This window comes from Chrysochloris asiatica, unplaced genomic scaffold (assembly GCF_000296735.1).
Source record: "Chrysochloris asiatica unplaced genomic scaffold, ChrAsi1.0 scaffold00044, whole genome shotgun sequence".
Lineage (NCBI taxonomy): Eukaryota > Metazoa > Chordata > Mammalia > Afrosoricida > Chrysochloridae > Chrysochloris > Chrysochloris asiatica.
The window spans coordinates 1,250,908-1,261,865 of record NW_006408562.1 but is presented as its reverse complement, the minus strand read 5'-3'; the positions used below and the strand labels follow the sequence as shown (position 1 = coordinate 1,261,865).

The 10,958-nt window shown below is 36.2% G+C and overlaps 1 pseudogene; it reads left to right on the top strand.

Annotated features, from left to right (window-relative positions):
• Positions 1 to 2,440: 2,440 nt before the first annotated feature.
• On the top strand, positions 2,441 to 9,419 carry LOC102833248 (annotated as a pseudogene).
• Positions 9,420 to 10,958: the final 1,539 nt, after the last annotated feature.

Below are 10,958 nucleotides of genomic sequence, written 5' to 3'. Positions count from 1 at the left end.
CAACCCTCTCACACAACTTTCTTAATTTTAAACCAGTGTTCCCATGTTCTGTTTGAACAACTGCCTCTTAGTCCAGGAACAAATTCCTCATGAGCATAATTAAGTGTCCTGGAATACTCAAAGTTTGCAATGTTGTCTATAGCTTGTCATGATCCACACGATTAAAAGCCTTTGTGTAGTCAATAATGCACAGGTAAACATCTTTCTTATATTCTCTGCTTTCAGCCAAGATCCTTCAGACATTAGCAATGATATCCCTCATTCCACAGCCTCTTCTGAATCCAGCTTGAATTTGTTTATAGCCACTCGTTATAGAGCTAAAAATGCCTGTATTGGGTTTTGTCACCATGGGAATAGTAAATGCTTTGGTGCTGCTAGATAATTCACTGGACTATAAGGTCAGTTTGTTCCACAAAGCTGGTAGTTCAAACTCACTGTTGCTCCTTGGAAATCCCATACAAGGTGACTATGAGTTGGAACCAAGTTGGAATTTAATAGCAACAGCTACCAAAACTCTGGGTATCCTGGCCTAATCAAGTTAACTCAAAGCCCTACCCATTACATATGATCAAAACTAGAAGGTATTAAAGGAAGAAGTATAAGCGTCACTGAAACTATGGTCAAAAATAGGGCTCTAGAAATTGACAGAATACCAACTGAAATATATGCAGCATTATAGTTGCTCACTTGTCCAGGTCAAGAAACTTTGAAAACAGTTACCTGTTTAACAAACTGTAAGTGATTCATATAAATGCCTATTTCAAAGAAAGGTGACACAACAGAATATGGGCATTTTTGAACAATACCATTAATACCAAATGCAAGCAATATTTTTATGGTGGTAATTTCAAAACAGTTGCAGCAGTACATTTACAGGGAACTACTAGATTTCAATCCAGATTCAGAAGACAATATCAGAAGAGGGATAGCATTACTGAAGTTAGATGGATATTGGCTCAAAGCAGAAAATACCAAAACGATGATGCTTGTTGTTGTTAAGTATCATCAAGTGAATTCCTACTCAGTGATGTATACTGTTTCCAAAGAGTGTCTGGTAGGCTTGAACCACAGACCTTCGGGTTATCAGTCCAGAGCTTATCCTATAGAGCCACACCTGAATTCCAGAAATATGTATGCCTGTGTTTAATTGACTATACAAAGACACTGGATCATAAAAAAAATATATAAATATTATGAAGAATGAAAATTCTAGAACACTTGGTTGTGCTCATGCAGAAACTACACAGAATAAGAAGCATTGATTTAAACAAGAATATTGCATAATTTAAAACTAGAAAGGTGCATATCAGAGTTGAGTCCTTTCACCACACTTATTCAATCTGTATGTGAAGCAAATTATCTGACAATCTGGACTACATAAAGTATGTGGTACCAGGATTGGAGGAAGACTCATGATCAATTTGTAGTATGCTGATGACATACTTTGTTTGTGAAGAAGTCATAAAGCACTTACTGATGAAGATGGAAGACTCTAGCTTTCAGTATGGATTACACATTAACAAAGAAAACAAAAATGTTCAAGTGGATGATAAACAGAAAATACTGAAGGTGTCATGAATTTTATTTTTCTTGGACTAACAGACAAAATCTGTGGAAGAAGTCAAGAAATCAAATGGCATATTGTATTGTGCAAATCTACTGCAAAACAATTCTGTAAAAATTTTAAATGCAAAGATATCACTTTGAGAACTAATTCTGATCTATGCCATGGTATTTTCAATCAACTCATATGCATGGAAAAGCTGGATAATGAACAAGGAAGACCAAAGAAGAATGCATGACCTTGAATTATAGCAAAGATAGATTGACACAGTAGTTGCAACAATCATCTTAAACACAGAAATAATTATGACGATGGTTTAGGATAAGGCAGTGCTTCATTCTGCTCTAAATAGTGTTGCTATGAGTCAGCACAGACTCAATGGCACATAGCAACAACAACAATTCTCAGGGCCAAATGCAAAAGAGAAATTTTGTTTCATCCTTGGGTCATGGCACAACTCTAGTTATTCTATCACACCAAACCCAGCTCATTCCCTCTTGTCAAAAATCTATCTTAAAATCAGTAATGGGAGAAACGAGATACCAAGCCACATAAAGATCAAACAAGAGCAGAAGCTCAAATAGACAAAGACCTTCCTTCGGAGCCAAAAGAGAGAAAAGGTCTTACCAACTGAATTTGGACTCCTAGCTTCCTCAACTGTGAAAAAAAAAAAAAAAAAAATTTGTTTATGTTTCTATTATAGCAGCACTAGATAACTAAGACAGAATTTGGTATCAGAAGAATAAGGTGCTGCTCTAACTGATAGCTACACTGTAGATGTGGATTTGGAGTTGGTTAATGGATAAAGGCTGAAAGAGTTGTAAGGTACATATGAGTAAAAGTCTGCATTGCCTTGAGGAGATGCTTTATAGAATGATGGTTGTCAAAGGTAATTCTGGTAAGGGTTCAGAAGTAAGGAGAGTTGTAGAGAAAAATCTCTGTCTTCTTAGCTAATACATATGGTGCCAGCAACAGAATGTTACTAGAAATGTGGATGCTAAAAGTGCTTTTAGTGTGACTTGACAAGAAAATGATGAACAGTGATTGGACAATAGAGGAAGGGTAATGCTTTTTACATGGTAACAAGTGAGTAATCTGAATTATGTTCAAATATTTGGTTGAAGAGCATGTATATCAGGTTGATGACATTTATAAACAAGATCTTAAAATGAGCTGTACTGTTTCTCCAGGCTAATTATAGTAAAATATGAGAGGAAAGAAATGTACCTAAAAATGAACTGTGCAAAATGAAAAGAGAATTTAAAGTTTTGGAAAATTCTGTTGTACAAACTAAGGTCATGTGTCCAAGAATGTTCACCAAAGACATGACTACAGAATCAAAAAAGAGTAAGTCTGTGACTGATGGATTTAACCAACTACCACAGCAGAAAACTTACCAGCTTACACTGAAGGGGACAGAGGAAGAATGACATCAGTTTGTTGAAAGATTTCAATTTGTATTCTGTCAATTTCTAGAGTCTTGCTTTTTGCCAATAACGTCTTTCTACAGTATCATCGGTTCTTGATCATATGCTACCTCTTGAAATGGTTGAGCCTTATCCATTTCTTTTTGGCACAGTGAATCTGTGTTTCTTCATTGTTTTCATGCTTTCTGCATTGTTCAATATTTTTTCCATGGAGTCCTTCATTATTTAAAGTCAAGTCCTAAATTTTTTTCTTTAGTTCTTTAAGGTTGAAAAATGCTTAGTGCTTGACTTTCTAGCTTCAGGTTCATCCTAATTTCATTATAATGTTTGATATTGTCTTCTTAAGCTTCCCTTTGAAATTTTCTGTTCAGTCCTTTTGCTTCCATGTTTCTTCCATTGGCATTAGCATCTCTGCATTGGAGAGCAAGTTTCAAACTCTCTTCTGACATCCATTTTGGTCTTTTCTTCTTTCCTGTCTTTTTTGTGATCTTTCTTCTTGTATGATGATTTTGATGTCATGCCAAAGGTCTTCTGGTCCTGGTAAGTAGTGTCTAATGCATCAAATTTGTTCTCGAGATGATCTATAAATTCAGGTGGAATACGTTTAATGTCATATTTTGGCTCTTGTGGCCTTTTTTTAAATTTTCCTCAGCTTCAGCCTGAACTTGCACATAAGCAATTGATAGTATGTTCCATAGTCTGCCCCTAGCCTAGTTTCAGTTGGTGATATTGAGATTTTCTATCATCTCGTCCCACAGATGTTGTCAATTTGATTCCTGTGTATTTCATCTGATGAGGTCTATGTGTATAATTGCCTTTTATATTGTTTTAAAAAGGTATTTGCAACAAAAAGTCATTGGTTTTGAGAATTTCTCTCATGGGATCTCCAGTATCATTTCTATCACCGAAGCCATATTTTCCAAATACTGTCCTTCTTTGTTTCCAGTTTTCACATTCCAATCAACAGTAATTATCAATACAACTTGATGGCATGTTTGATCAATTTCATATTGAAGAATTTGGCTGTTGTTGTTTTTAAGTGTCATTGAGTCAGTTACCATTCATAGCAACCCCATGAAGAATTTCCAAGGAGTGACTGGTGACTTTGAAACACTGATTTATTGGTTCAAGCTAACCTTGAAGTCCAGTGCTTTATCCCATAGCACCATAAAGATTCTTCAATTTCATCATCAATTACTTCAGTGGTTGGTACATACATTTGAATAATAGTGGTATTAATGAGTCTTCCTTGTAGGAGTATTGATATTATCCTATCACAGACAGCATCATACTTCAAGATAGATCTTGAAATGTTCTTTTTAATTTAAAGTTCCTCTTGAATTTGTGATTCCCAAAAGAGTAAACCTTATGATTATCTGATTCAAAATGGCCAATACCAGACGATTTCAGCTTATTAATGCCTAAGATGTCTGTCTTTATGTATTCCATTTCTGCAACTATAAACAGGGGAAGATATTACTGGATTTGACCAATCAAGAGACTATTTGACCCCTTTACTCTAAATATTCAACTAGTGACTAATTTACAATGGAGCACTCATATGATCTTCAATTACACTAGGGTAATTATTCCATGGTAGTGAATTAGGTTATGCATTGGGCTATTGACCACAGGTCAGCAGTTCAAACTCACAAGTGACTCCTCAGAAAAGATGAGGCTTTCTGTTCCTGTCAAGATTTACATCCTCAGAAACCCTATAGAGGGTCCCAATTAATTGGATCTGACTCAACAGCATACTACCACCACCACTGTCACCAGTTTTTATTAAGTTCTCCCAAGAATTGCTCAAGAAGATCTTACTGCTTATTATTTTCAAAATCTCATCACAAACTGTATTTTGTCAAGTGTCTCAGTCTGGGTTCTCTAGAGGCACAAAACCAGTGAAGTGTATGCATAAACACATATGTACAGAAATTTATTTAAAGGAAATGGCTCACATAATGATGGGCCTTGTGACAAATCTGTGAGTCAGAAGGCAGACTAAAGACTTCTACTATCTTATAAGGTTTCAGGACTGGCAAACCCAAATTTGCAAGTCACATAGTAGGCTAGAAGCTTCTGCTGGCTCAGAGGATTTCAAGAACTGGCAGATATAAAATCTGCAGGTCACTCTGCAAGGCTATATCCCATGAATGAGAAGACTACAGGATTGAGAGAGATAGGAAGCCTTACCAATACATTCATTTACATATACACTGGTGGCAGGCCACACCACCAGGAAAACTGCCTGTTAATTGATTGGCTGATCACATTAAGATGAATACACTAATTACATTATGAAAGAACTATCAGTACAAAGCTTGCCTGAGCATAATAGACTAACCAAGTTGACACATAACATCACAGTAAGTCATCACAGTAAATATATTTTTCTGAGTCTCACTTTACTTATCTTGAAAATCAAGGGTTTAATTCATTAGTTCTTAAATATGTACTATTTATCATGCAAAACATTGCTATTGCTCAAAGCAACCGTATGTACAGTGGAAAGAAACACTGCCCAGTCTTGTGCCATCCTCACAATTATTGGTATACTTGAACCCTTTGCTGCTGCCACGGTGTCAAATCCATCTCATTGGGGATCTTCCTCTTTGTCACTGAATTCCTTCTCTAGGGAGTAGTTTCTCCAACAAGTCCAAAGTAAGAGAGACATTGTTTCACCATTCTGCCTTCAAAGGAGCATTACTTACTTCTAGCTGTACTTCTCCCAACACAATTTTTTTTGTTCTTTTGGCTGTCCATGGTACTTTTAACTTGAGTGCATCAATTCTTCTATGTTCTTCCTTATTCATTGTTCAAATTTTACATGCCTATGAAGCACTTAAAAATACTCTGGCTTGAATCAGCTGCACAACATTAACTATGACGTATTACTACCAAAGATATTTAATCTGAATCTAACTATGACTGTAAACATCACTTAAATCATTTCTAAATCAGGGATAGAAAGGAAGTAGAACAGCACCACAGGATGCAGAAATGTCCAAAATGAGGAAAATTCTACAAATGCAAGATTTAAAACATTTAATAGCGTTAAATAAAAAAAAAAGTTGGAATGGCTATTCTAGAATAAAGAATATTAAAGAAATCTAATAACAAATTATGATTGTGACATTTAACTGGATCTTTGTTTAGAAATATTCAAATTGCTGAGAGAAACAAGATACCAACCAATAAATAGGTCTGTTGTTAAGTTGTTAAGTGCCGTCGAGTCGGTTCTGACCCATAGCGACCCTGTACAGGGTTTCCGAGGGTGTAAATCTTTACGGGAGTAGAAAGCCTCATCTTTCTCCCGCGGAGCGGCTGGTAGTTTCGAACCGCTGACCTTAAGGTTCGCAGCCCGATTCGTAACCACTATAGGTCTAGCTATACAAAATACAGAAATAGAGCAATTATAGACAAATATACATATCCTTGGAAACACTATAGAATTGGAACTGTCTCAATGGCACTTAACAACAATAATAAAAAAATTGTTTGATCTAAATGAATACATGATCATTCACTGTCTTTTCAAAAAATTTGCTTACTTTTTCATAATAATACTGATGAAAATACTAAATATAAACAAGATCGCTTCATAGCAGGAAAAATTAGGTGCCATAGAGTTGGTCCCAACCCATAGCGACCTTATGTACATCAGAACAAAACACTGCCTGATCCTGGGCCAACCTCACTGTTGTTGCCACACTTGAGCCCATAGATGCTGCCACTTTGCCAATCCATCTTGTTGGGGGTCTTCCTCTTTTTCTCTGACCCCCCATCTTACCAAACATGATATTCTTCTCAGAGACTGGTCCCTCCTGACAATATGTCTGAAGTATGAGAGACGAAAAGTTTGGACATCCTGGCCTCCAAGGAGCACTCTGGTTGCACTTCTTCTAATACAGATCTGTTGGTTCTTTTGGCAGCCCATGGCACTTTCAGTATTCTCTTCTAACACCATAACTCAAATGTATCAATTATTTTATGGTCTTCCTTATTCATTGTTCAGCTTTCACATGTATATGAGGTTACTGAAAATACCATGGCTTGGGTCAGGTACACCTTAGTCTTCAAGATGACATCTTTGCTCTTCAACACTTTAAAAAGGTCTTATGTAGCAGATTTTCCCAATGTAATATGTCATTTGATTTCTTGACAGCTGTTTCCTTGAGTGTTGCTAGTTGATACAAGAAGAATGAGGTCCTTGACAACTTTAATTTTTTTCCGTTGATAAGAATATTGTTTTTTATCCTCATAGTATATGATTCTTAATCCCATAGTATATGATTCTATAATTTTAAAAATCAGAATAAGGATAATTAGTGAACAGTTTCCATAAAGGCATTCCTATGTGTGTCATCCTAGATAGAACTGTGCTCCAAAGTTTTTTCAAGGAATAATTTTTTTAGGAATAGATAGATAACCATGCGTTTCTTTTGAGGTCCCTCTAAGTGGACTTAAACCTGCAATCTGTCAGAAGTCAAGAGTGTTAACCATTATACCACCTACACATTCAATTAAATGGATTTGTTGTTAAGTACTATTTAGTTGGTTCTGACTCATAGTGACCCAATATAGGATTTCTGGGGCAGAACATCTTTGCAGAAACAGAAAGCCTCATTTTTATCCTACAAAGTAGCTGGTGGGCTCAAACCATCGTCCTTGTGGTTCACAGTTCAGTGTTTACCTGCCAAGCCACACCTGGACTCAAATCCAAAGCTATCATTCTTCAAAGGGATTGTGAATTCTAGGGACCACATGTTGCAAAGATCAAAGATACATTTGCTTAATTAGCTACCCCACAAGTCTCTTCACCACTCTTTTCTCCTATTTTTCCAGTCTTTTTGTATTGCTTTTGGACCTGAAAATATGACTGAGAACAGAAAGATAACAAGCTAAAGAATTTTGAGTACTAAGAATAGTAGCTACGCTACAGATGCATGTATACACACATTTTCATACCCATGTACACAGGCAACTTAAAGAAAAAGAAATTAAAGTAGGGGGCTTCAACTTTCCAAGGTTTTGTTAAATGATACTCATTTTCTTCAAGTATTGACAAATAAATATTACTTTTAACTCCGAATGTTTTCTTTTTAAAATGGAAAACATTTTTGGTTTCCAAGCATAAGTCATAATTTCCACTATAATTAGATACTACACTGTCTCCCTAGCTTCTGATTTGTCTATGGACAGCATGCATCAATGTTTTGGTCCTTTTCCCAATCAATTATATATTAAACATTTGTTGATATCTTGCTTGTATTTTCAAAGTAAAGTAAATCCCTGGATTATAAATTTCTCATTTACAGACAACTCATATTTACCATTTATTGTTGTATAAATTTCCCCTAGCTTGAAAAGATTGAACTAATCTATTATTATTGTTGGTAAGTGCAGCAGAGTAGGTTATAACTCATAGCAACCCTGTATAGGGTTTCCAAGAAGCTTCTCTTGATACTTAATGGCTGACTTTGCAATACAAACTGACTTTGAGGTCAAGTGCTTATTGTATGGTGCCACACCATGACTCACAACAAATTCTATCAAAATTATCTTAATGCAAATTCAAGGAGCTCTGGTAGCGTAATGGTTACAAATTGGGCTGCAAACTGCAAAGGCAGCAGTTTGAAACTACCAGCTGTTCTGCGGGAGAAAGATGAGGCTTTCTGTTCCCGTAAAGATTTAAAGCCTCGGAAACCCTGTACAGAGTCGCTATGAGTCAGAACTGACTTCACAGAATATAACAACAACAACAATGCAAATTCAGTTGTTAAATCATTGAAAACACTTGGGATCTTTTCCATCAGGACTCCCCAATGATTCTAGTGTCACAATTGGCCACCACCCCACCAGGTGTTACTATGCCAAATCCTCCTTTTGCCAAGGTTTCCCTGATGCCAAGATTCACAGCTTTGACCTGGGTTGGAAGAAAGCAAAAGTGGATGAGTTTCCACTCTGTGACCACATGGTGTCAGATGAATATGAACAACTCTCCTCAGAAAGCTTGGAGGCTGCCTGGATTTGTTCCAACAAGTACATGGTGAAAAGTTGTGGCTTTCACATCTGAGTGTAACTGCATCCCTTCCATGTCATCTGCATCAACAATGTGTCCTCTTTGGGGGCTGATGGGAGATAAGAGGAGCCTTAGGAAAGCCTCAGAGCACTGTGGCAAGTGTCTATATTAGCCAAGTCATTATGTCCATCCATACCAAACTTCAAAACAAGGAGAATGTGACTGAGGTCCTCCACAAGGCCAAGATCCCTGGATGCCAGAGATCCACATCTCCAAGAAACTGGATGAATTTGAAGACATGGTGGCTGAGAAGCACTTCATCCCAAATGACTGTGGAGTCAAATACATCCATAATTGTGTCCCCTTGGACAATTGGAGGGCACTGCATTCTAGAAGGGCTTGGTAGCATTGCCCCACCTGACCTGTGACGTCCAATAAATTCAACTGTTCAACTTCCTATCCCAAAAAATGAAAGAAAGAAAAGACTTGGAGTCCTTTCTTGCCCAAAGTAATTCTAAGTAATAATCATGTGTACCTGTCCCAACTTACATACAAGTTGGACTTAAACACACTTAACAATGGGCCTGTTTAACTCTTTAAATTCACTTTTTCCACATCACACTACAGAAACTGAAAATTATATGCAATAAGAAAAGAAGATAGGCACACACACATCCCAAAAATAACTGCATTTAATTATAAGTGTGGATCTGTGTACATACATGTATGTGTGTCTAGATGAAATTGCCTTCTTCACCAGCTGTTGTTTATAAATTGAAGTTTTGGGTAATAGAGATTTATGAGTGTCATAGAACTTTAATTGTTTTGTTAATTTGTTCCCTTTCCTTTTTGAAATTCATCCCTATGCATGTATTATCTCCTGAAAATGGAGAATACAATAGCAAAATTCCCAGACAGTCTTCCCCATATTTTTTAAAATAACAGGGTACAACTGCTGGACTTTGTCTTTGTGAAGGATAGAAAATAATAGTCTTAAAATGAAAGCACTCATAGTTGATAATCATTTTTTAATACTTTATGCACAAAGTGAGATATATGAAGTTGAAACCACGAGGCTAAGGCTTTACTTCTGCATACCCTGGGATTAATAAGAGCCTAACAAAAATGCAGTTTAGGCTAGGCACCATGCTACTTGGGAGTTCACTTCCTTTCCTCCTCTGTGCAAAGTTTCATTTAAATCTCGTCTTTGAAAGAATTAAATCCCATAGACAAGTAATGGTTTTGCATTTTTCTTTTAAATCCATCTCAAGTGTGCTTTATGACTGTGGACTTCTCAGACGTGTTCCAGGAAGGGCTAATATGAATAGGCATATAGATCATGATTATGATAACTTTGCTTTGGGATATAAAACAAAAAGTACTTCAGCACAGTTTCCTGTGCTTTTTTCTCAAATTGAGATGAGATGCTAAAAGTGTCCCCAAAGAGCTAAAAACCTATCATGTCCTTCATCAGCTGAAGGAATGTTGAATGTGGTTTGCTAATGACAGGAAGACAGTTCAGCTATTCTCTCCTTGCTGAAAAGTCTGTTCTGTAAGAATATCTAATATACAAGTATATTTGATATGAAAAAAAAAAAAAAACAAAAAAACAGCGCATGTTTATACAATTGATTTTCAGAGTGAAAATAGTTTATATGCTTAAAAACATGGTACAATTCATTCAGGAATGAATTATAGATTCACTTTTGACTGAATAAACAGATTCCAGTAGGATTTTCTCCAGTAAAACAGAAGATTCTACAAGCTAGATTGATTTTTTTTTTCAATATATTTCTACTGAAATAATTTAGGAAATTGCTGAATTTGAGACTCTAATGACGGCAAATCTCTAGTGACCCCACTGATCCACTGCATTTGAAACATTTACAAATAGAAAAACTCTGACAAAATAATGAAGGTGGTGTTAGTTGTACAATATCATCCA